The sequence below is a fragment of the Phodopus roborovskii genome, unplaced genomic scaffold (genome assembly GCF_943737965.1).
Source record: "Phodopus roborovskii unplaced genomic scaffold, PHOROB, whole genome shotgun sequence".
Lineage (NCBI taxonomy): Eukaryota > Metazoa > Chordata > Mammalia > Rodentia > Cricetidae > Phodopus > Phodopus roborovskii.
Genome location: NW_026126511.1, coordinates 30,758,323 through 30,785,475, shown reverse-complemented (window position 1 = coordinate 30,785,475; position 27,153 = coordinate 30,758,323). Strand labels below are relative to the sequence as shown.

Below are 27,153 nucleotides of genomic sequence, written 5' to 3'. Positions count from 1 at the left end.
AAAACCTACAGGGGACTTTTCTCAAAAGTATTGTAAGGCAAATGAACAGCCTTCATCCACCTGTGGCTATGTTATAGTTGAAACATAAAATATAACAGAAACATCTAGAAGGAAATATAAATCTGTTGCAATTGTCTTTCTTTGAAGAAATAGGACATTTGAAATATCTGTTTATACAAAAGAAGTTGAAACCAACTACTTGCGTGGAAGGCAATACATGCACAAATACTCCCTAGAAGGCAGTATGATTTCCATTCTTGCAAATCTCTACTGTCAATGACAACAAGGAGAAAAGGCTTAGCTGGAAACAGCTTTTGCTATGTGTTTCAGACATTGATGACGTAGTAGTAGAAGTGATGAAAAGCAAAGAGAAAATTTGTTTTGTTCCCTTTTCTTGATCCCCCCTCTCGCTCACACACACACACACACATTCTTTTATCTTTCATTGTCTTTCAATTTTGTTTGTCATCAAGGGAATTTATGTGTTTTTTCCTGACAGCTGAACCAAGCTCTTGGAAAGCCTCCATGGGACCAAACTGGGCTCTCCATATGTGGGAGACAGTTGTGTAGCTTGGGCTATCTGAGAGGCCTCTGGCAATAAGACCAGAATCTATCCCTGGCATGCCTGAGCTGGCTTGTTGGAGCCCATTTCCCAAGGTGAGATAGGCTTGCTAAGCCTTAACCAACCAACTAAATGTGCCAGACTCTGTTGATTCCCCATAGGAGCCCTTACCTGTTGGGAGGAGTGGATGGGGGGTGGACTGTGGGGTGGGAGGTGGGAGAAGGGGTTTGAGGGAGAAATTTGGTTGGAATGTAAAATAAAAATTGAAACATAATTTAACAAAAATTTCTGTTGCAAAAATTGTTTGGACACAAATTAAAGAAAAGAAACATCCAAGTTCAGGAAAACACAAGACTTACTAACTATTTGTTTAGTGACTCATAAAAACATACTGTGTCAACACTAAGCTGATCATATCAAATCAAATTTATGAAATGCATTGATATGAGAATTGGTAATATATTATTAGTAAATGTAGATTTCTAATTTTCCCTTAATTTTATCACCATGAAGTTCTAATGAAAGAATCAGATGTTTAAAACAAAATGATATAACTTTTTACCAAGCAACATTAAATATTTAGCCACATGTCCACTCAAGTTAAACATGACATGTTATACATTAGGTTACATTTACAAATTAAGTCACATTTACAAACCAAATTACAACCAAGCTGGAAATAAAATAAAATAAATAATCAATTGAGGAAGATTTAATATATTGGTTTTTTAAGCAAAATATTAGTTTCTAAAAATGCATTACCCTTTTATATTATTCTGTTTTTTTAAGGCATTATATTTTAGCAAGTAATTATCTGGGCCAAATAATCTGAAAAATTGGATAAGTAATCCTGCTAACTAAAAATTAATCTTTACCTTAGGTCCCTAGAATTGGAGCAGGGAGAATTTACCCATGACCCAGCCCAGCAACTCTGGTGTAGAACAGTCAGGCACCATCGTGCTCTCTCAGCAGAATCACCTCACCAGTCCGGATAAAGAGATAAATGACTTTTGATTCAAGCTGCATACTGTGGCCAAAAACAGAAGATAGAAACTTGCACAGCACCAGTAAGACTAAACCTGAGACAAAGATCCTCATGCTGGTCCGGGCCTTTCTGCCCTGGGCCTAGAAATGATAACTGGCCCACCCAGTGCCTGATGGGCTCTATTATGGTGAGCACATGTATGGAGGGGTATAGAAGAGAGAGAAGTGTAGAATGGTTCATGTCCTGTGAAGATAGGCAGATCCAAAAAGGTGAAGGCAGTGAGGAGCAAGCTTGCCCCCTGGGTCGTGGCTCTGTTCAGGCCTGAGCTACACTCAAGGCCCATGTCTGCACCTGTGGCTGTTCTGTGGCTGAGGTCTAGTTGATATCCTTGGTTCATGTTACCACTGAAGACCAAGAGGATAAAGTTGAAAAGAGCTGAATCAACTACTCGCTGACTGCCACACTAGGGACAATGTTACCTAGCCCTAACCAGCCACAGCACTGAACATGTCATGTACCTCACTTGGCCAGTGGGATCCTGTTGGCAGGGGTGTGGGTGGGACTAGCCCTGAGAATGGTAAAGCTGGTCTTCCTCTTGTCTTCCATGTAGTATAACAGTGACAGGAAGATGCCCCTCCTTGCCCATTGCCACCTCCAGAGGTGGGAGAGCAGAACCAGCCCCTCACCTACCAAATCACTAGGGAGGGCAGGCCCTGTTCCTTATCTAGGCAGCACAGTGGAGATGGCCCTGTTGACAGGGATTCAGGTGAGCTGCCCCCCCAAAAAAAAGTGAGATAGGGAGATCTTCCCTGCCTCTCATCTGACACATGGTGGTGTGAACAGGCGAAGATGCCCTCTCCTCCCCCACCGCTCACCCCTGAGGCAGGTGGGCAGGATGGCCCTAAGGTCAGGAGCTAACCCAGCATCTCATCAGCTACAGCACTCAGGAAAGCAGGCCCTGTACCTCACATGTGAAATTTAGCAGAGCTGCTTGGGATAGTGCAGGTGAGCGAACCCCCGGGAATAAATGTGGGAGAGCTAGCCCCACTTCTCCTCAGTCATGCAACATGGCTTGTGGAAAGATGCCCCACCCCCAGACCCTCAGGCTTCGCTCCTTATAGCACTTAGAACAAGCCCGGCTCCCCAGTATTGTCGACCCTGCTGGTGGGGGCATTGGTGAATCTGCCCTGAGGTCGTGAGAGCTGTTAGCACTGGACCCGAGTATGCCATATGGTGACAGACGAGAGAACTCACCTAGTCCCACACCAGAAGTATAACTCGTGAGTGGGCCTTGTACCTGCCTGGACAACACAGTAGAGTGACCACATCGACATGTGAGTGAGCTGGCCCAGACGACATGAGTATGACTGTTTCCTGCTCCTTATCTGCCATATGGCAGTTTGGGCAAGGGAGAGAAACACTCTCCATGCCCCCTGAGGTTAGGTGGTAGGTGGGAGAGTTATCTCTGGGATCGATAGAGCTAGAGATCAGGTCCTGCCTTTCCTCAGCTGCAGTACCAGGTAGAATGGCCCCTGTACCTCGACTATGCAACACAGTAGAGCTGTTGGGGTGGTATAGGTATTGTCAAGCTGACTCCAAGTACATGCGAGCAGGTGAATCAGCCATGCTCTTTGTTGCTTACTGCATAGCATGAGCTAGCCAGCCTGGATAATACTGGAGAGCTCACCCTACTGTTAAAGATAAAGGAGAGAGCTAGCAGGCTGACAAACCAGCAACAGAACCAGAGCTATGAATTGCCCCATGCCAACATCCACCCATCTATTATCTGCTGGAGCACATGAAGGGGCTTTTATTGCAGGCCCAAAGTTACAGGATCTCCATGACACAGAGAACATCAGGATATCCAAGAGGAGCCCCAGCTAAGGCCTGGTATTGATGATGTAGCAAAAGCCAGAGACCTCACACCAGAGCAATGAGTCTGGTACATTTGCAAGTAACAATGTGTGGACTAAAGGATTGTATAACTCCCTGTGTCACATCAAAAATTTTCTTTATCTCTTTTTTTTAAAAAAAATTTACTTTATCCTTGATAGGGGGTTGCAAGGGGAGAGGGTGGGTGCAAAGGGACAAGGAGATAAGTGAGATCAAGATAAATAATGTGATGAATCAAAAAAGAATAAATAAAAAGTTTAATTTGAAAGAACAATATTTAATTTTAACAACAAATATTATTTTTTCTTAAAGTATCTCATAATATTAATATTTAATCTCCATATAAATTTATATGAAAAATGAGTGTCTTACCTTTTAATATTTTATCTCATTCAACTCCCAAGGGACATATGCACATACACAAAATGTTTCATTGCCTACTGAAGATAGTACAAGTGTATTATAGTAGTGAGAAACCGTGTATTTCCAAATATTCGAAGGGGAAAACTAGGTAGTGTTAAGACAAATCATACAACTACATAAATAATCCTAAAAATTAGATTCTAGATACAGCATCATTATTTTAACAAACAGAAGATAAACTAGAAATTCAGTGGTTCCACTGGATGAAGATAATGTTGATTTAATTTTAGTTATGTGTATGTATGTATGTCTGTGTCAAGTATCCACCATGCAGTTTCCATGCAGGCCAGAGGAGGACAAAGGCTTTCCAGTACCAAAGGTAAAAGTAACTGTGAGCTGCCCATCATGGAGGCTTAACACCAAACTAAATTCCTTTGAAAGAGCAGTCAGCACTGGTAACTGCACATCCATGTCTTCAGCCAAATGATATGTTTTATAATCACAGAGATAAGTAGAAAGATACACATATGAATTAGTATTGCCAAAACATACACACTACTGATAACAAGCCAAAGATTTAGTGCAAAATTGGAAAATACTATCACAATATCAACCATATTTTCTAACAAATGAAGAAACAACCCTAAATTTTGGTGGAATCAAGATCTTTGAATAGCCAACAAGAAAAGAGAACAAAACTGGATGAATCATACTCCCTGATTGCAAAATATGCCAAAAAACTTCAGTTATCAAAGTATTTTGCATCTGTGTAAGAGCAAAGACATATGTGGGAAGAGCAGAAGGGAAAGCCAAAGGAGGGCCTACATGTAAGTTGTCATTTAACAAGAACAGCAGCACTCTATGCAATAAGTAATACTACATACATCCAAGACCAGAAAAGAAACATGGAGAAAATTATGCAACTTTATATATACTGTGTATTGTGGTAAATAAATAACACCAGTATCTCTTCAAAGAATTACAATGTGATATGGTGATATAAGGTATAGAGGGAACATTGAGTGAGAGCATATTATTTTTTATTGTTATCAGAATTTATAAGTTAAAAATTATCAAAAGTATTTGTTAAAAAGAAGCAAAAGGCTGTTAATACTCCGTATGACTTGCCATGTATACATCTATTTAGTTTTGTTGTTGTTATTTATTTAGTTAGTTTTTGGGGTATTTGATATGTTTTCTCTTGACACAATTGTCATTGTATGTTAAGGAAAATATATCAGAAATGTTATACTAGGACGTTAACACTTAAAATATGTAGAAATCTAAAGATGGCTATGGGGATATTTTTATTTTGAGGAAATATATTTTCATAGAAAGGAAATCACACTTCTACAGATACTTCTAAACCTGACTTCATAGTTACAGTTTAGGAAATGGAGAAAGTTTATTTTAACAAACCTTTTAAAAAAGTATGTTTCCTCGTATGTTAAAAGGAGAATGCATCAAGGAACTAAAATCATTTTTTGAATTAAAAAATAATATTTAATACCATTTCTAAACTGCAGGTGTGAAGAACCAGTTTACCCTTCTATGAAAAGAATGCTGAGACATGAAGGGGAAGATATTTTCATAGGTATTGCATTACAATTTTGATACATTAGCTTCACTGTAACATTTAAGTCAGAATAATTTATAACATAGTTCCCATGCTTTTTTCAATCACTTCAATAATGTTTATAATATAAAACTTGGGTTCATTAATGACTTTCAGGCTTGACCCTACCACATTATTATTTACCATGTGTCTTTAGATTTTTCAAACTATGAGTTTACTTGTCTTTTATGAAGTAAGGATAATAACACCTGCTTCCCTGCCTCACAGAGCACATGTATGGATAATGTGAACGAAGACAAAAAAAGCTCTACACTGACTCTCTTTTCTGCTATTAGATATCATTGCCCCTTTATAGTGAAATGGAGAAGTTGAAGAGAAATGTAAATAATTGACATAGTGACTGCTATGGAACCTTATTTAAATCCATCCTATTCAACTCAGTATTTGATTTCACTGAGAGGAAAGGCTCTCATTGAAACAACTTTTTTTCTTTTTAATGCCTAACAAATGTTACTTTATTTATTATTGTTGATAATACATTGTGTCTTACTAACTAAATGTAGCAAAACTTTCACTTAAAAATGCTGGGATTATGAAACGGTACATTTGACTATGCAGTATTGTAGTAATATCTATACAATAAATATTTACAGACTGAAATAGATAAAAAAAAAAAGTGACTGCAAGAAAGGTGTGGTGATTGGTGAGTGGAATGAGGGAAAGGGATGAGGGAAAAGGAAGGGATAGAGGGAGGGAAGATTAAGGAAAGAGAGACAGAGAAGTGAAGATGTGATAGATGGCTACACTTGATTGTCAACATGAATACATCTGGAATTAACTAAAAACCAAAGCCAACCAAAGCATCTGGGCTTGCCTGGGAAGAGTTTCTGTTAAATGGGTTTTGAGGTAGCCATACCCATCTTAAATCTAAAGCACTTGATGTGGGAAGACATACATTAAGTAAGAATCATTTGAGGTCAGAAGATCAACCTTATACCTAAGCAACACCCAAACCTAGCTGCCTAAATAAAGAATGGGAAAGAAAGACACTTTCGTTTGTTTTTCCCTTCTTGGCCTCATTATCACTGTCAATTTCTTCTATCTTGCTGCCAAGGCATTCTTTCATTAGCATAAGAACACCCTTCTTTAGGATTCTGATGTATACTGAAGACCAGCTAAGACTTTCATCATCAAGGATAAAACAACTATTGAGTTCTTCGTATTTCTAGTGGAAGACAGTCATTGTTGAACTAGCCAGGTCATAGAGCCCTGACTAATGCAGAAGAATAGAAGATGGGAAAGTGGGAAAGGGTGGGGGGATGAAGTAACTTTATACATAGCTAAATACGTACATATGCATGCACAATAAACATATATACATATATAGGCACTGTGTATGCATATTCATATATGTATTACACACTGAGTATAAGTATGAGGTTTACTATGTATTTGTGAGTTTTATCTCTGATTTATTACTAATAAAAGTAAACCTTGAGAGAAAATCACTTTGGCATTTTAGATTTCCACTGAGAAAATGGGGATTAAGGAATCTACTTAGAGTAAAGAAACAGAAGTGAAACATAATTAGTAATTATAGCTTATAATTATTTACAAAGCTACTTTGTAGACCCAGTGCCTGGTGGAAAATAGTCACTATAGACAAATGTTCCTTCTTAAAATAAGTAGATGAATACTACAAAGTAAGAGACAATATCACACTCCAATCCATTTGTAAAGACAATTGGAGACTGTGAGAAATGTCAATTCTATCAGAGAATTCAAACAGACAATGCAACTCCCCTTTCAGAAAATGTCACTTGTTAAAAGTCCTCATTGATTTATCAGTTCCCCAAATCAAAACATTCAGAATACAGAATAAAAACCCACCCAAATGTTCTTCTTCCCAACCTGCCCCACCCCCAGTTATGCTGCTTGCTTGACTGAATTTTCAAGACTGAGACCCTTTCTCAGGTGTAAAACTTTACATACATACATACATATATACATACATACATACATACATATATATATTTGATTTTTTATTCTTTTTTATTAATTTTTCTTATTTTACACATTGATCCCAGTTCCCTCTCCCTCCCTCCCTCCCTTCCTCCCTACCATGTCCCCCAAACTGCTCTCCCATCACCCCTACTCCACAGGGAGGATGATGCCTTCCAGGAGGGATCACCAAGATCTGTCAAGTCATTTGGAGGACTAGGCCCTCCCTCCTGCCTCTAGGCTAAGGGAGTATCCATCCATAGGGAATGTGCTCCCAAAGTCTTTTCGTGCATCAGGGATACATCCTGGTTCCACTGTCAAATGTTTGGAATGGGTGGTAATTAGCTTGAGATCATAGACACGTTTTTAACAGAAAGCAGCAGCTTTAGATCAATGATTGAGTGATTCAGTAACCTTTATCACTTTTATAGAGTTTTAAGCTTAGCACACATAGCAAGTGACATAGTTCTTTCTATGGTATAAATGATTAATTTTGAGGAAGTTACATACTTTGGGGGAAGTTTATTAATTTTTTTCTGGAGCCAAAAGTACCATTTAACAAATGGTTACTGCCTCTTCCATCAAAATATCCCATTACACCCAGGTCATGTATCACATGCCAGGTATAGTTCTTGTTTTGTTGATTGAGCCAGGGTGTTTGAAATGTTTCCAAAAGTGAATAAAATGAAGCAGCAAAGGACTGCTACCAAAATATGAGTCTATAACCACCCCACAGTGCTTAGTACATCATTAACTCACAATTCCTCTCACATTAGCTTACTTCAGTGCTGCAGAGTGTGACCAGTCACAGCATTTATCAATCCACACAGTCCAAGCAGTAGGAAATGTGTTCTTCACTGTCAATCAGAGGAACCGATTGCAACTTCTAGTAAATCTCCGTCTAAGACATTGAAGTGCAAAGAAAGCAAAAAAGTCACTTCTCCAGAGTCTGCATCTTCAGCAAGACTTGACAACTTAAAAAAGTATTGATGATCATTATGTGTCTATCACATGAAGGTTAAGTGGTCATGTGCTATACATACACTGTTAGATTGTGGAATACATGGAAATGATACTGAATTGAGATGATTTCAGCAACTGGAAACAAATCAGCAGATATTACACATGGTCCTTTTCTTTTAATCACTGTAAAAAAAAAGTCTCTGATCAAAAGTCTTTATCATTCTTCAGCTTGTAGCATACCCACTTATCCTGTGATAAATCTTGAACAAAAATTTTTATTTGAAACATAGTGGAAAGATCTGAGAATTTTTAACCTTATGCAATTTGGGGTGCAAGAAGAGGGCATTTTAGTTAATCTCCATCTAATAATTGCAATGAAGTCATGAAGTTAGGGTTTTTGTACCTAAAAGTGATTTGATTATTTTGACATAATTTATTGCAAAGAAGGTAGCAGTCTGTATATCATTAGTGTAGCAATAGTTTATAAAGTGCAATCACGTAAAATATCTAGTCTATTTGAAATTACATATTTTATGGAAACCACCATGGATTATGAAATCCGGATCTGGCCACATTTATTGCTAATAAACAGTAATTAACCAAGTGACAGTTTGCTTCAGTAGACATCTTTAAATTCTTCATTTCTAGGTTGTGTTTCAACCTCACTTCTAAAGTTACATGATTATATTTTTCTATGATAGCCCTTGATTTTGTTGATTTTTGGAGATCAAGGTCATGTCAATGTTTACCATTAGGGCCAAATGATGGCAGGATTGCTTTAGGAGTTTAATTACATAATGGTTGCTTTTATAAAAAATTTTAAATCCAAATAAGCAAAACAATAGAAAGATTATTACATCCATTTAACATTATCCCATATAAAATTAAAATATAGAAGTCATAGATATATTTGGATTAAGTGCAACTAAAATGCTTTTCTATCACTAACTATTAAGAAAAAAAATCTTGCAGAGCCAGCAAAATAGTTCAGCCGATAATAGTTCTGGCTGTCTAACCTAATGACCTGAGTTTTACCTTGAGCCCATATAATGTCTCCCAAAAGCTACCCTCCCACTTCTACAGGTATTCTCTGTCACTCATGTACTGACACATCTCACACAGATAAAATTAATTTAATTAAACTATTATTTAGAGATATTTAAGTGAACCTTCATATATATCCAGTGTATAATCAAAACCAATAATGCACATACAGGTTACTGTAGTACTATTATCTGTTTAGGAATGTTTAAAATTGACAACTCAGCAATGAGCAATGTACCTAATATGTAAAAATAGTACATTCTATCAAAAAGAATGAGCCATTGGGATCATCTAGTTTTAAGTTGAATCAAGAAACCAGCAAGACATTGCAATATTTTTAGTGTTATAGAACATATATTATTTTTGTTGTGAGCTTAGCCTTTAACGGCTGAGCCATCTCTTCAGCCCAAGAACAAGGATGTTACAAAAAATAAAATAATGAATAAAATAATTGATGGATAGCATATAGAACAATAACAAAATCAAAATTGATATTTTTGACATTGGAACAAAATAAATGTGTACCAGTAACATAATTATTAAAACATTTCAGACACATGTATTCAGGCAATGTCATAGAAGTCACACAGATGATGGGAGATGTCTTTCTGTAAATGTTTCTCATGCTGGATAATGAATAAAGCACTGTTGGCCAATAGGAAAGGAAGATAGGAGGGACTAGGAGACAAGGAGGAAAGAGGAAGTAGTAAGGAAGTAGTGAGGAGCCAAGATGGAGAGACTGGGGAGACGAGACGCTGGCACCTTTCCCCGGTAAGAAGACCACGTGGATATACATAGAAATGGGTTAATAATTAAAACAGAGCTAGCCGATAAGAAACTAGCACTTGGCCAACAGCATAATATCAAATACACAGTCTCTGTGCGTTATTTGGGGCTGGCGCAGGGGCGGGACAAGACCAGCAGCGGGAGGAAAAACCATACTCCTTACAAACAATTAACCCTTCTATATTTTAAGCACAGATTTTTTGTTTGTTTCTGTTGTTTGGGTTCTTTTCTTTTTATTACAGATACTCTAAAGATGGAAACAGAAACAGAATTTTAAATTAATCCCTCTATACCTTGAAAAAGTCCAGAATTATTTAAGTAAATTAAAATCCAAAGCTTTTGAAATGTTCATCATGGTAGTTCAAAATAAGAAACATATCAAGTGTCATGATGATGGTTGCTTCACATTTATAATCAAAAACAATAATAGGGTTAAATGAAAAATAACTTCACTTCAGTGCCAGGAATAAAGAAGATAAAATTAAGACATGCTCCAGTTTAAATGAAGAAGGTAAATAAACTACTTTTATAAAAAACCTAGGAATCAGCTGGAAGGACCCAAAGATAATGATTTATGGGAAAATATTAATAAGTATAATAAGTTGAAAAACATCTAGTATATAGAACATTTATGAAATTACAATGATCCCTCTCTTTTATTATCAACGTTCCAATTTTCTATTTTAAAATATGATAGAATAAGAGAAAGAATGTACATTTACAATGCTTGACTTTTGTAAAATTCAATCAGTCTACACAAATAAGTGGTTAAGAAATTTGTTTGCTGAAGTCATCAATAATCTATCAGAATTAGAGACGTTAAAAGTAAAAGTTAAGACCTGCTACTTTATCACATGGAGAAGCAGAGACCCAATTGATTAGTGGCTGTAATGACTATCATTGAAAATCTAAAATCAACTATTTGTAAGATAAATTGGATAATGATTCCAATGAAATATTATACTAATTGAAACTAGGCTGAAAATACTAACAATCACTGATAAAGCATAGCATCATAATACATAGAATACTCATACTCAGATATTATGGACTTCTCTTATTATGGAAATGTGAAATAACTACCACTTTGCGAGATTATTACTTTTGTCAAAATGAAAGCAAAAGGATGACAATGTGTCTATTTAAGAGATTAGATCAACTATGTATAATAAGGATTGGTAGACTGAATTAAAACATAATGAACTTAACTGAGAGTATGTGATTAAAATTTATCATAAATTGAAACTTTTATCATACAAAATTTAATAATCCTATTTATTATAGAAATCAACGATAGGAATAAGAATTAAAACACAGTAAGGAAATGTCATAGATTTATCAGAATTTTTGAGAGCTATACAAATTTCAATATATGAGGGAAATTTCAATGTTCGTATCTTGTTTCAACATGAGCTCAAATGGGTAAAAGCAAAAAGAAATATATTCCTTTTAAAGAGTACACACTATAATGTGAGTGAGATGGTTCTGTAAAAGATTATAGAGTTGGTAACTTTGTTACATAGGACTGTGACATATTTTTGCTTACTTTACATTTTATTCAATAGTATTTGCTACAGATGTAATTTTAGTAAAATGTTTGTTTATGACTTAAAATAATTTAAAAGAGAATACAATCAGGGCCACAAAATATGAAAGAATTGGAGTGAAAACAAAACAGACAAAAATAACAAAAGTTCTAATACTGAGATATTTCTATAAAAAATAATAGCAAACATAATAAAATCAAAACCAAAATAGATATTGTCTTTCAAGAAACAAATATTCATGGCTGGGAACAACAATTTTGACTATTTCCAATTAGTTCTTTCAGAGAGACTTACTATCATTATATATAAAACAAAGTTAGCAACCAAGAGGAAAAATGTAACTCCAAATAATTAATGCAATAGAAATCTAAGAAGACAAAAATTGAGAAAATTTAAAGAATGCAATGCTGAGAAAGCAGAGTCTAACTTTATAATCATATTATCATCAAATAAGAGTACTCTAAAGAGAAAAATTATAAATGTAGTCAATACTACATTTATCATTTCTCGCATCTAAAACCCAGTTTCTTTATTTCATTATTTATTATGTTTTTCTTATTTTACATGTCAATCCCAGTACCCTCTCCCTCCCATCTTTCCATGTCCCATACCAACATCCCCATCCTATCCCCCTTCCACTCCCCAGGGAGGGTGAAGCCTTCCATGAGGTAACATCAAAATCTGTCAAGTCATTTGGGATAGAGCCTAGGCCTTTCCCTATGTCTCTAGGCTAATGGAGTATCCCTCTTTAGGGAATGTGCTCCCGAAGTCCGTTGGTGCACCAGGCATACATCCTGGTTCCATTGCCAGAGGTCCTTTAGACTGCCCAGTCCTCCTAACGGAGCCCCACATTCAGTCCTATGCTGTTTTCCCAGCTATCAGTTTAGGGTCCATGAGCTCCACCTTGTTCAGGTCAGCTGTCTCTGTGGGTTTCTGCAGCCTGGTCTTGGCCTCTTTGCTCATCACTGTTCCCTCTTTGCAACTGGATTCCAGGAATTAGTTTGGCTTCTTCTTCTGCTTCCATCAGCTACTGGATGAGGGCTCTAGGATTACATACAATGTAGTCATCAATCTCATTATCTTGGAATTGCATTTAAGCTAGCCTCTCCACTATTGCTTAGATTCTTAGTTGAGTTCATCCTTATAGGTCTCTGGTCATTTCCCTAGTGCCACATTTCTCTTTAACCCTATAATTAAAACCCAGTTGTTTAATTTAATCTAAATCATCGAAAATAATGTAATAAATTATTTGGCTCAATAAAGACAAGAGTCTTTTATTGAGGACAGTGAAGGGTTGCAGTAATCTTCGTAAAGAAGAAACCTGACATACATAAAAAGGGATGGTATGTCAAAATAACAAGAATAAAGATATGGTTGCAACTTATTTTGCTAAAATAGTAACATTTTCTTACAAAATATTGGAAAGCTTTGGCTTTTTTTTTTTTTTTTTTTTTTTTTCATGACATGGTTTCTTTGTGTAGCTTGTTTTGGAACTCACTCTGTAGAGCAGCTTGGCCTTAAATTCAGATATCCTTCTGCCTTTCCTGCCTCTGTCACCTGAGTACTAGGTTTAATAGCGTGAAGCATTCAATCTTTTAACTTATTTGGATCACATGTAATCTGAAACAATTCAATTGATATATCTAAATATGACATTTAAAATTTTTGACTGAAGAATTATATATTTAAACAAATTATTCAAATTTGAGGACAAAATTAAGGCATCCTCATGAATACTTATGGATTTCCTTCCTATGCACTTTTATTTAAATACTATGAAAATATATTTTAGGAATATGAAAATGATATACAAGGAAGTATAAATGTACTAACCTAGAGATATAATGACAATATTATAGGATGACAGTTAAAGAAACAAGAAATGAACTAAAGGAAATTAGTGCATAGCATCACCATACTGAAAAGCATATCTCCAAGGACTATGATTAAGACACCAAATTATAGCTATGACACACTGACAAGGATCTATTCTCCTCTCTGACCAACTACAAAATATGTACTATATTACACATTGTAGATGTACATCTTGTACAACATGCACCAAGTTTTCCAACTATAAAACAAAACAGAAGTCTTCATTATTTAACATATTTTTCAAACCATAAAATGTTATTTATTTTATAATCAACAATTAATCTATAACATCATTTATTTTGCTTTCTAAGTCAGGGCCTGCAATCCAAGATGGAATCTTCATATGTTATATCTTTTTATGTTTTTATTGATTGATTTCTAGCTGAATTTTATAAGTAGAAGATACAAGCAGGATGTGGAAAACCGGGAAGAAGTGGCCAGGCTATTTTTTGTCCAAATTCTCATTGTCAAAAGTATAATTTCTAAAATGTGTTTTAATTCCCATTAAAAAAAGAAAACATAAAACCATGTCTTCTTATTATCTAGCTAGCTCTTCCAATTGAAACATTTCCTGATGGAAGAGAGGAATTTGTAAGATTAAGGAAGTAACTTTTTAAACTTACATGGCCCAAGAAGTTCATGAAAACTAAAATATTTCATGTACTTAGAAGTCCCAGAATCAAATGCACCCTCTAAAGATTGAAGAAACATGAATCAGTTTCTGGAAAAATAGTCTATTCAGTGGAGCAATCTGCAAGGTAAGACAAAGAAGTCCACAGATAGAAGTTTTATGACTCTTCAATCATACCAAGGTAGTGTTATCAGTGAATCTGAAAACTTTAAAATGTCTATGCTCTGTAAGTACTCTTTCTTGTAGATCTGTGATCCTTCAAGTAGTGTGTGTGTGTGTGTGTGTGTGTGTGTGTGTATGATAAAATTTATTTCTTCCAGTTCTGAAGTCTAAAAATACCAAGTGCTTGTGATCATGTGGTTCAACTGTCTACTGATGGCTGCCCTCTGCTTCTGTGATGTCACCCTGTCCTCTGAAGAAGAGCTCTGTTTCCAGATTAGAGTGGGCAGCAAACATGTAAGTTAGAGATCTAAACACTTGATGAAGCCTCTTCAAGAGGGGAGTTAATTAACAAGGAGCTTCTCGTAAATATCTTCAATAATTTAATCAACTCTTTGACTTATTACATAGATGTGGGTGCGGTCAAATCTTTGGCTCCTTTGTTGCCTTCTTGGAGATGGGCAGATATTGATCAACTGTCCCTAGGAAAAGTTAGAGTTTTCCATTGCAGTTTGACCTAACATCATCACCTCCATAGCGCTATTATTTTTATAAATTAATTCTTTTCTAATTTATACATCAACCCCAGTTCCACCTCTCCCTCCTTTTCTGCCCCCTCCCACCTCATTCCTTGCCTCCCCTCTCCACTAATCTCTAACCATTGCTCTTCTATGTCATTGAAAACAATGGCACCTGACTAGGCACTTAGAGTTCAGTTACTTGGCCCAAAAATCTCTAGAAAGTCTCTTCATTAAAGAAACTTACTCAAATTCATTAAAAGTATTTTTGTTTGAACATTGACTAATACAGAGGTTAGAATTAAGAATGTCCCTAAGAAAGAGTCTTTCAAGTACATCATTCACATTGGATTGATCTGGCATATAATAAGCCACAGTGACTTTCTAGATGTAGAAAAATGGATGCCTATTATCCTTTGACATATAGGCTCCAATTATCACTCATGATGAGGAGGAATAGGGTCATACCTCAAGGGTAAGGATTCAGTTAATTTTAATTACTTTAAATAACATCAAAACTTTTCTAAAAACCTATAGAGTACCCTAGATCTCTTTTGACTGCTAGAAAGCTTAAATGGATTTGAAAATAATTTTTAGGTCTTAAACTCTTAATCCAAGACAAGCGTAGAGAAAGCAGAATGCTTCTATACTAAAATTAGAAGGGGTAGGGAGACAGATACAGCTAAAAATAAAATACTGTCTTGGAATATGGCATAGTTGTAATGTCACTTGAAGGATCAACTTCAGTAAAGTTCATATGCTAAGGTTACGATATTGATTTTGAAGGATGACTATCCCAAGAGTTATAATTGGGACGTTTAGACAGAAGTATTCTAAACATCATCTCTACATTGTCTGAATCTATGAAACTTTAGTCATTCTTTCCCTCCCTATATGAAGAAATCAACTCATTCCTGAGCTATTGCCACTCCAGGGAGAGTAAGGATTTTGAACAAGCACAGATAGCAATACTACATAAAACATCAACCAGTTTCACAGATCTCTTTATTCATAACATGATTATTCTCAGTGATCATGTTTAAGACTGAAGGAAAACAAAATAGTGCCCATAAATTGTATTATGTAAACAAATGTATTATGGGTAATGCAGCATGAAGTGGGTTATCATAGAAAACAGCATCCAAGGGAATATACATGAACATCTAGATGCTCAAAATCCAGAAAATGTCCCCTTTAGGAGTGATAGGGACATTGTGGAGAACACAAACAGTCCTTTATTCAAAGTAAATAACTGGCAAAAGTCAGACGACTTCCTTGACCATCCAGACATTTATCTTCTCTCTTGTCCTGTTCCTTTCTCTCCTCTATGCCACTCGTACTTTCTATCCCTCTCTTCTTTTTAATTTTTCTTTTTCATGATTCTAAAAGTTCCATAGATGTTCATTGCAAATGGATAGATCAAAGTGGTCTTTTGCCATGCAAGATGACTGCATAGATAAATCCTCTTAATAACTATTTGACTACCTCCCAACATGGTATACATAGCCACTTTTTCCCTCTGGTCTGAGCTTGCTGACTCTTTAGGGAGTCTTTCCAAAGAAGAGAACTGCAAACCCACATATAATGTCATCCTATATTTAAAGAATCAATTTTATAAGTTAAAGTCATTTATACTTTATTCTGCTTTACTGTAGCTATAGATACATGGTGACATTTATTTCAGCCAATAACAACAAAAAAGGAAATAACCTAGGCATTTATCTATGCCTGATTGGATTTACAGATATAGTATATTAACTTTAAAAAATGTATACAGCATGCCAGCTGAAAAAAAAAATGCAAACTCTGTGTCTCAGCATAAGCTAATACCACATTCACTTTTAGCAAAACATGTTTTGAAATCATACAGAAATAATACATGTGTTTGCTTTTCATGAGTAGACAGTTTTATCAACACATAAAATTATCCAAGAATAAACCTGCATGGATAGGACTGCCACTCATCCATTAAGAGACTGAGAAGGCAGACAGAGGTAGACAAAGATGGACTACCGTGTACATGGTCTATCCTGAAATATGAGGAGAATAATAAATGAAAGTATGTTTTTTGTTACTATGGTAAGTGGACAGCTTTTGGAATATTAGTTTCATTTTCATATATTGATGTTCTCTCAAAAAATCTTTTTCTATTTGCTATGTTTCTAAGGAACACATTATGGGAGAACTAATCACTAAAAAAACGGTTTAGAACAAAGTTGTGAACTATAAACATAAAATATAGTAGATCTCCAGATATTTTTCATGTTAGATGATATGTTATGTTAATGAAGCTATTACTTTCTCTATTCTCATGATGCTTAATAATAACACTCAATTACAAAGTATGGTGTGGATATTTTCCCAACATCACCATTGTAACTTATGCCAGAGGAGATGGTGGCTGGTATCAAGCATTTTCTTTTGTTTTTCTGTTTGTTGTGACATCCCATTTACTTGGTCAGCCATTCCTAATCAGATGTGAACATCTCTTTTCCACTTTACCATATGAAGTTGCTCACAGATCGCATTGCATGTACCGTTCATGTGTGTGTTTTCCATACTTTCCTTCTCCTTCCAATTATTACCACCTTATTCTCAATCCTTTTTACATATCCAATAGCACAGATAGAGCCTCTTGATATGTATTTTATATCTCTGTCTCTCAGACCCATCCAAATCCCTTGTACTTTTAACCATGAATGTTAAATCCTTATCTTCGCTGTTCCAGCACGAAGTTATGTTACTGTTCTTCTCTTTCTATAGTGTAGCTCAAGTGGTTAGGATTCTTTCTTTTAACAGAACATTTGTATAGAATACAATCAGTATTTAAATAAACCTACAAACTCTTATTGGTCTTTAAATTCCTAGCTTGAGTAAGGGGTATAAATTGAAATCATTTATGGTGTACATGTATGGGGATTGATTTAGGGGCCCATTACATGTATCGGTCATGTTTCTATTCTAGAAAAAAGAGCCTGAAGTCCTTCGACAACTGGACTCTTTCATTAGAAATTCAGTTTGTCTGAAGGCAGAGTGTCCAAAACTAAGCTTCAAGTAGAAAATTTCAATGTATATTTTTTACATCCACACAGAAGAACAGCATAAAAAAAAAATATCACTTCAGTCTTACCTATACATTTTAGAGCATGTCCCTGGTGATCTTAGATGGCTTTTCATGGAGATTCTGGTAGGAAAGCTTCCACCAAACAGCACCTGTGTGCATTGCCCAGCAGCTTCTGTGCTAGCGATCTGGGCTCTGTCCAGTCAGTTCCACAGGCCTGTCCTTTCTTTTCTAGCACTTGCTTAAAGCACTATTCTTAGATCTTTTTTTATGGTTCATCTGCTGAATCACCCTATCGTGGAGAAGGAGGTATTCTAAAGACACTTCTCATTTTCATTCAAAATCCTCTTTACCCTGACATCAGGGTTCATAAAATTCCCATAGCTTTTGTTCAAAACACTGGTATGCACTGGCAGTTGATTTGCCTGCCAGGAACACAACAACAACAACAACAACAACAACAACAAAAAAGATAGCTTTTGTCTTCTGTGCTTTTAGGTTCTTTAAATTATGCCATATCAGTCGAGATTAGAGACTAAACTCTCAGCTTTGACTTGTAACTTTAGTTAAGTAGTCGGCCTTCTGAAAGCTCAGTGAGAGTTCCTACATCTCACACAGACATAGACAGACAGACAGGCAAACACAAAGACAGACACAGTGAGAGCTAGGGTGCAGGACTTAGAGGGAGAAAGAGAGTTCAGCACATGTCTTTGGTGGCAAGGAGGGCAGAATGTATCCTCCCTAGCTTCCCTACCCGGTTTTCTTCTCACTTTTCCACTCTTGGATCCTCTCTGTGTGTGAACATTCTTGTCTCCCGTCTTAGTTGTGCATATCATTAACCTCTGGGACCTGCATTTCCTCTCTAACTTGCAGGAAAACTTGGGAAGCCTTAGAGTCAAATTCCTGTTCTGGCATTTTATGTCATATACATTTGTATTTTATTTCACTTAATTATTTACCTAGTAAATCATACTATCCATCTTTCTTTTAGAATAACAGTAGAAACTCCGTCATAAATAAAAATATCTCAAAGATCTGACAGCTCGTTTAAGGAATATTTTCCTGAGAAAATGATCTTCATTGAATATGTTCATTTTCTGGAGAATAAATGGCAACTCTATGCAGACTAAAAACACAGAGCTATGATGTACACTATCTTAATCAAAACACTCAAATTCTTAATAGTTGTCCATTTTATTTGTCTTCTAGTATAATGAAAGAAAATATAATTAATGATCTACATGTTCCCAATATCGAGTTGAAATTATAAATGAACATGTAGGTGAAGCTCAAATATAGTTTTATATTTAAGCATTGTCTGTCTATGTCACTTGAAATATAAGAAAAATTTTATACAGCATAGCTCTTTTAATCACATTTCTTTCACTGAATTTAAAATTTAAATGTAGTGTGAATAAACACTAAATTTTGTCTTTCAAATCCTTACAGAGTTAAAAAAAATGGAGATTATACATATATGATATATACATATATATCTACATATGTACATATATAAACTAAAACACTAAATATACAGGAAGCATAAACCATATAATAAGAGAAACATTATATCTCAACCATCATTTTTTTAGCTTAAATTTGTAGGAAAGATGAGTTACCATTTTCTTTGCTTACTTTATAACAACTAATTAATACTATTGATAGAGATACATTTGAATTATAAAACTGAAAATTCCTAAATGCATATTAGACAAATTACAGTTCATCAGAACATTCAAGAGCATTCCCTGTACATTTGATCAAAACGAGGAAAGTGGTTTCCATATATTTTACCATTTAGCATGACACATTACCATTCTTATGTGCAAAGCTTTACATTTGTGCAGCTTTTCTGTATCAAAAAGTTTTGGTTTTCTACACAAGTTCTTTTTATAAAAAGTAAGGAATTAACTACAGATACTGGTGTTTAGGATCTTGAAACTCTGGCAGATGGCTGCTAATTTATGATTGGGTGGATGGGTTGCAGTGTCTTTGTTAGACTAATGATACTTTATTAAATCACTAGGGAAAAAAAGAGATTGTTAATTTATTAGACAACGAAAGCTTTATATGTCCTCTCTTCTCTAAAACTGCCTATGAGATAGACATAGAGCATGAACCTGGAAATTTTGTCTCCAGTTTAGATATGGAAAACACTTCCACAGAGGATGAAGATTAGACTGAGCAGACATGGTATTCTTAAAGGCTTTCTGCTCTGTATTCAGTGGCTTTGTCCCTTCCAGCTCCCCTCATCTCCTCCAGATGCTCCCTTCTTCCTGCTTTGTTTTCAGCTCCTCCCCCAATTAGGGAGAGGTCACTGGATAACAGGCAATCTGGCCAAATCATATGGAGCCTTTAGGTTTCCAGGGATACTTCTTATGTTGTCAGATTCAGAGAAAACTATTCCTTTGGTTGAGAGTTTAAAAGACAATTTGAAGTTACTTTACCTTTCTTTTTCTTTTCTCTATGACAGAAGCCAGAACTCACACTTACAGACGTCTCTTAAAGATTTATGAAGTATTTGGTATTAAGATGTTAGTTAATGGTCTCAAAGAATTTCATTTAAAGCTACCCACCAGAGAGCTAAGTACTTATATCTGGATAATAAAGATCTTAAGGGGCATAGTTAATTTACACCTTCTCCTAGTAGGACTGAGTTGAACCGAGAGAAACCTATTTAGTCCCAAGTGTTTATAAAATTAATCATACAATTTCATGTGGTAGCTCATTCATTCTCCTATATATTTATAAAAATGGTCCCATAAAATTTTCAAATCTACACTATTTAATAAGAAGGAAGTAATAATGTTGGTCACAATTCATTTTCTTAATATTAAAAAGTCCCTGAAAATTATAGATTGATTCAGCAAGTATAATTTTAATCTCATAAAATTATAACTCCCAATGAAGAAATTACTTTGTATGTGTTTATATTTAAAATCTGTGATGTGATTGGAGGTATACACTATTTTATTAGTGATATCCATCATATGAGTAACCTTTTCCTGGAAACAACCATGTCATATGCAAATCACAAACTGACCTGACTTCCCCTTGTGAGGTCTGTTCATCTGGAGTGGGCAAAGCCTGCAAACTGAACAATTCACCCTCAAGGTCAGGAACCTTTAATCTAGCTAGGGAGACAACTCAAATAGTATAGAAACAAAAGCTTCCAACGTTATCTTAGGAAATCAATATACTATGGGGAAAAAAATCCCTTGATCCGACCATAGGTTCCAGCTGCCAAGGCCTCCTTATAAAACAGATGACAAAATTAAGGTTTAACATGGTCTTAATTATTTTTTTCAAGCTCAGAAGATTTACTTAACAATAAAAGTAGACTTGTACTTTGATTTGACATGAGGTTCATGAATTCACAGTCAGAACACATTTGACTCCAAATTATTTCAAAACTACATTGAAAAGGCACGAATAAGATAGAAATGTGATAATGAGATGCATTTCTGAAATAAGCTAACCTGTTCTTAGATGTTTGATTTCTGTAAATATTTCTACAGTAATGTTTTTCCAGGTCTGCCATTTGCAACATACTGCAAAAATTAGTATAACGTAACTTTTATAGATTTTATTATAAAAATCATGTTTTATGATGATCTGAATATGTAAAATAATTACAATGTAAAAAGAATGATATTTGATAAATTAAGTGAATAGAACTGAGTTAATCCAGATAAGGTTTGTATGTATTGAAGTGAATTAATCAGATGAAGGGAGTCTCATCGCTCACTTCTATAAGGATTTTAAAAGTGATCCTAACACATTATTACGCATGAAGTAGAACATAACTAGAATGATACATAGATCTGGAAATTGTGTAGCAGGAATAATTGAGACATACAAGATAATTATTCCAGAGTTTAAAAAGTTCGATTAAGGCAATATGTTTCTAAATATAATCTGTCTCTTAAAAGAGTGAAATGATATTTATAAGAGCAAGTACATATTTTCAGAATAACTTCAGAAAGCTAGCTAGGATTAATAATTTTAGAATAGAGTGAAACAGATTAAATTTAAGAATGGAAGTTTTTGGTTAGCAAAGAACCACTCAATAACAAAATGAACTGACCTTTGAAATGGCCAAGGAAAAATCATGTTGGAAGTGTCTACGGCAATAAATATAAAAGACTGCACTGTTATGACATACCGTTATTGAATGGAAATACATAATTCTTTTAAAATACTGTTTAAGTATTTCTGAATATAAGGATTTAGAAAGGGAACTGAGAATAAAAAAAAAATCCTTGTATTTGTAATTCTTGATTATGTGTATTAACCTAAACTATGTTATGGATATTTAGAAATTAATACTTTCCTGCTTTTGAGGTATTATAGTGTACCTTCAGTATAGAAACTAACCTTTAATTGATGATCCACCTCTGTTATCTCTTACCTCTGTATTAGAGCTCAACGTGTTAAGCCATCAGGAAATTATCTAATCTGCTGTCTGGTGCAACACACCAGACACCCAGCATTGTAAGATCAATAAACTTCACTATTTATACAGTTCTAAGGCATTCCTTCCATGTGAGATTAATTAAACAGAGGGAACCTTAGGACAGGTACTAGATAAATTATCAGAGCATACTCTGTATTCTTAATTTGGGACCATGATCCAAGTCTGATAGCATTCAAAAAGAGATACTTAGAATGACAACTGAAATAAAAAAAATAATAATAGTGTATGTCTGTTTCAAATTAGAAAATAACCATTATTTTTGTTTTGATTGGTTTCATTTGGTTGGTTGTAGGATTTATTTCCAATAAGAAGCAGTGCAAGAACTTCTGCTTAATAATTATGGCACACTCCAGCAAAATATCATTTTCACACTGCAAAAGACAAGCTAGACAACATAAAGAGGACAAAATGCTTAAAGCAATGTTATGGCAAATGCAATTAAGTTCAAGCAAATATGGGCATTATAATTACACAAAAGACTCATTCCCATGATCTCACTTCATGTTATGTTTTTAATAAGAAAATAATATGCAAATTACACTAAATAGTTCAGCATTAAAATTGAAGCTGACAATCAAGTCACTATTAACTTCTAAAAGACTCCCACCAGCTGGGAAGTGCAAGCCTTTAAACCCAGCAGTTGGGAGGCAGAGGCAGGTGTATTTCTATGAGTTCGAAACAAGCCTAGTCTATAGAGTGAGTTCCAGGGCAGCCTCCAAAACCACAGAGAAACACTGTTTAAAAAAAAGTCTCACCCCATTCATGACAACTTACTACAGTGTTATGTCTCATCCTGCTTGCATGTTGCAAGAAAATTATTGCCAAAAGTAAAACTTTCAGACCAAACAACATGTAAATATTTTAGTTTCAGGTAACCATAACTCAGAATGCTTGTATATTAATATTTAGTCAAAAAAGGTATCCTTCAAATATCTGGAAGCTGTAGAAAACCAGGTTATAAGCATGCATATTTAAAGGATGCCTTGATTAAATAAATGCTAATAGACCTTAAATTATTGAAGTACTCATTTCTATCAACTGACTATTCCTGCCAGTTACCTATAAATGGTCATAATTGCATTTAGTTTGCATTGTTCTAAGTGTTTCCAAATTATGCTGAGTATAGTTCCTGTTTGGTGCTCATAGGGGTTCAGACTATAAGTCCTGTTTTATTGCTTTGTTTTCAAGGAAGACAGCCTCACAGAAAGTAGTAAGTCTTAATATACTGACTGTATTTCTAGTATGTATAAATATCTTATTGTTATGTCTTTTCAACTTTTTACAGTCAACCTGATTTACTATCTGTTTTATGTATATCTCAGCTACTAGCCACACTATTCATGTTACAAATTCCCTTTTTGTTGTTGTTTGTTTGTTTTAGCTGAAGCTGAAAGCAATACCACATGTAATAAAGATTCTTCTCTTCTTAAGTCCATACTGTAACACTTGTTTGTGCATAGTAGCAATTTCCTCACAAAACATTTCACATTTTTTCAGTCTTTATCCATCTTTGTGGCTTACAACTTAGCTAGAGTTGAACACTGTAAATAAAAATGCAAAATTCGTATAATTCTAAGAAATTAAGTTATTCTTTGCTAAAGGAATCCTATGAGCAACAAACGTCCTCAATTGTCACTGCCTCTGTTGCTAATTCTGTTCTTGGGAGGGTATTTCTTTGCGTGATTTCAAAATTGTTATTTTCAAATATATACATATATCTGTTAATAATGATATGCATATAAAACCATTCATATATTTTCTGGAATAAAGCTAATTTTAGGAGCATAACATACTAAAAACTTTCTTTTCTTTTCTTTTTTTTCAGATTTTTTTTCCTTATTTTACATATTGATCCCTGTTCCATCTCCCTCTTCCCTTCCCTCCTTTCCTGCCTCCGTCCCATGCCACTGACCACCCTCACATCCTATTGCTCCCCTCACTCCACAGGGAGAGTGAGGCCTTCCCGGAGGGATCAACAAAATCTCTCAAGTCATTTAGAGTAGGAACTAGGCCTTCCCTCCTGCCTCTTGGTTAGGGGAGTATCCCTCCATTGGGAATGTGCTTCCAAACTCCTTTTGTGCATCAGGCTCTGGGCTCCACTGGCAGAGGTCCCTTAGACTGCCCAGGCCTTCTAAATGAGACTCATATTCAGGGGGTCTGAGATGGTCCAATGCTGGATTCCCAGCTATCAGTTTGGGGGTCCATCAGCTCCCCCTTGTTCAGGTCAGCTCTCTCTGTGGGTTTCTGTAGCCTGGTCTTGTTCCCATTTTCTTATCACTCCTTCCTCTCTGCATCTGGATTCCAGTTTGGCTCAGTGTTTAGCTCCTGTTTCTATCAGCTACTAGATGAGGGGTCATTGATGATAGATAAGTTAGTCATCAATTTCACAATCAGGGAAGGGCATTTAAGGTAGCTTTTCCACTATTGCTCAGATTTTTAGTTGGGGTCATCCTTGTAGGTCTCTGAACATTTCTCTAGAGTCAGTTTTCTCTTCAAACCTATCATGGCTCTGTATTTTATGGTCTCTCTCTCTCTTTCCCTCTTTTTTGCACTTGTCTATTCCTCTATTCCTCCCCTGACTCACTCTAAAAACTTTCAAACTTTCAAATCACTTATTTTTAAAATGAGAAGCTGAAGAAAATGTAATAATAGTTAACATTAAACATAGTCAAGATCATAAAATCATATATCTGCCAAAACTGTGAATCCCACACAAAATAAGTTCACCAAAGGCTTGCAGATATTTCCCAGTGCCTCACCTGATTTGTATTCATTCTTATTCTTCAGTGTTGACACTGATCTGAACACTAAAGTCAAAGAAAAGAGGATGAAATGGAGAATGCGCTTACCTGCAGTGTAACTAATCCAGAAGGAGCAAAGGCTGCTTCAACAGTGAAAGTGGTCCTATGAAGCAAAAATACCATAGGAAAAGATCATTAAAATATGATTTGATTGTTTAGAAAACAGTGAAAAGTATTCTTTATTTTTATTTTACAGTAAGTATCCCAGTGTGACAATACATGTGATTTGATCATAGTCATTCCTACCCCATTTCCTCCCAGATCTATCTCCCTTTTCCTACATGGCCAAATTTGTGTTATCTTTTCTTTTATTTCAGACACCATGTCGACCTTGTGTTATCCTTATATTTTCAGAAGTGTGGTCCTTCACTGGAACATGGCCCACTTACCAGAGGCAGCACTCATAGAGAAAACTATCTCCTCCTGTGCCAGGAGTTTTCAACAACTCCTTATATAAAGGTGATACTTCCTTTCAGAATAATTATGCTTTATGTGCTAGAATTTCTTCTGGTTTGAGCTGGTATGTAGTTTGTACCTGTTATCACAATTACTGTGATTGCATATGTGCATCTACCCTGCTGTGTCTAGAGGACATTTTTTTTTCCTTGTATTCATCTGACTCTTACATTCTTTCCATCCCTTTTCCTCAGTGGTCTCTGAGACATGGGAAAATGTGGTGTGATATAGCCTTTAGATATTGATTCAGCCTTTTAGGACTGAAAATCCAAGTCTCTCATTCCCTGAAATTTGGATAGCTGTGATCTTAGGATCAAACCTGTTTTTACTGCATATGAGGCTTCTTTGATGAGGATTTGACAGTGTATTCATCTAAGTGTATAAAGATAAGTCATGGTAGTACTTCTTCCACTCTCTCCCACTGGGTTTTGGAGCGCTGCTGTGACTACGAGTATGAGGCTGCATATGATCCCTATCCTATGCCTACTCAGGAGGCTATGATATACACACAGGAGACCCAAAGCAAGACCTTGCCTATGAACGGCAGTATGAGCAGCAGACCTATCAGGTGATTCCTGAAGTGATCAAAAGCTTCATCTGGTACTTCCACAAAATTATCACAGATTTGATTGACAAGAAAATATATGAGCTTCAGGCCAGTCATGTCTCTAGTGATGTCATTGACCAGGAGGTGTATGAGATCTGGGACATTTATGAGAACAACTGGACCAAACTAACTGAAAGGTTTGTCAAGAATATACCATTGCCAAGTTGGCAATGATGGCTGCATTCTTAATTTTGTATAAAGAATTATACTACAGGCATATATACGTCAAAGTCAATGGGGGCCCCTCCTTAGAGCAGATGTTTAAATCCTACTACAACTACTACAATCTCTTCAATTACATCCTCAGTGCTGACGGAACTGCTCCCCTAGAACTCCCCAAACAGTGGTTCTGGGACATCTATCAGTTCTGGTCATTTAGTCAGTACCACTGAAAGACTGCCAAGAGGAGGATATTGACTTCTTTAGATCCATCCTTAAAATCTGGAATGTTCGCAGTGTCCTCAATGTACTTCATTCTCTGGTGGACAAATCCAACATCAACCTACAGCTAGAGGTTTATACAAGAGGAGTCGACTCTGAAATTGTGGCTGGGGAATATGGACCATATGCCTTCTATAAGATGCTGGGCTACTTCAGCCTGGTGGGGTTTCTGTGCCTGCATTCCCTGTTGGGAGATTACTACCAGGCTAACAAGGTGCCAGAGAACATTGAGCTGAACAAGAAGAGCATGTACTCCCATGTGCCTGAGTAACCTCACCACATACTATTGTGTTGGCTTTGTGTATTTGATGATGAGTTGTTACCAGAATGCTATCTGGTTCTTTGCCAACATCCTCCTGTATATACTAAAAATCAATAGAGACAAAAGTGAAGGTATTTTAAAATAA

At 35.7% G+C, this 27,153-nt stretch overlaps 1 pseudogene; it reads left to right on the top strand.

Moving 5' to 3' along the window:
• The first annotated feature begins 2,396 nt into the window (after nt 1-2,396).
• Nucleotides 2,397-27,153, top strand: LOC127230454 (eukaryotic translation initiation factor 3 subunit L-like; annotated as a pseudogene).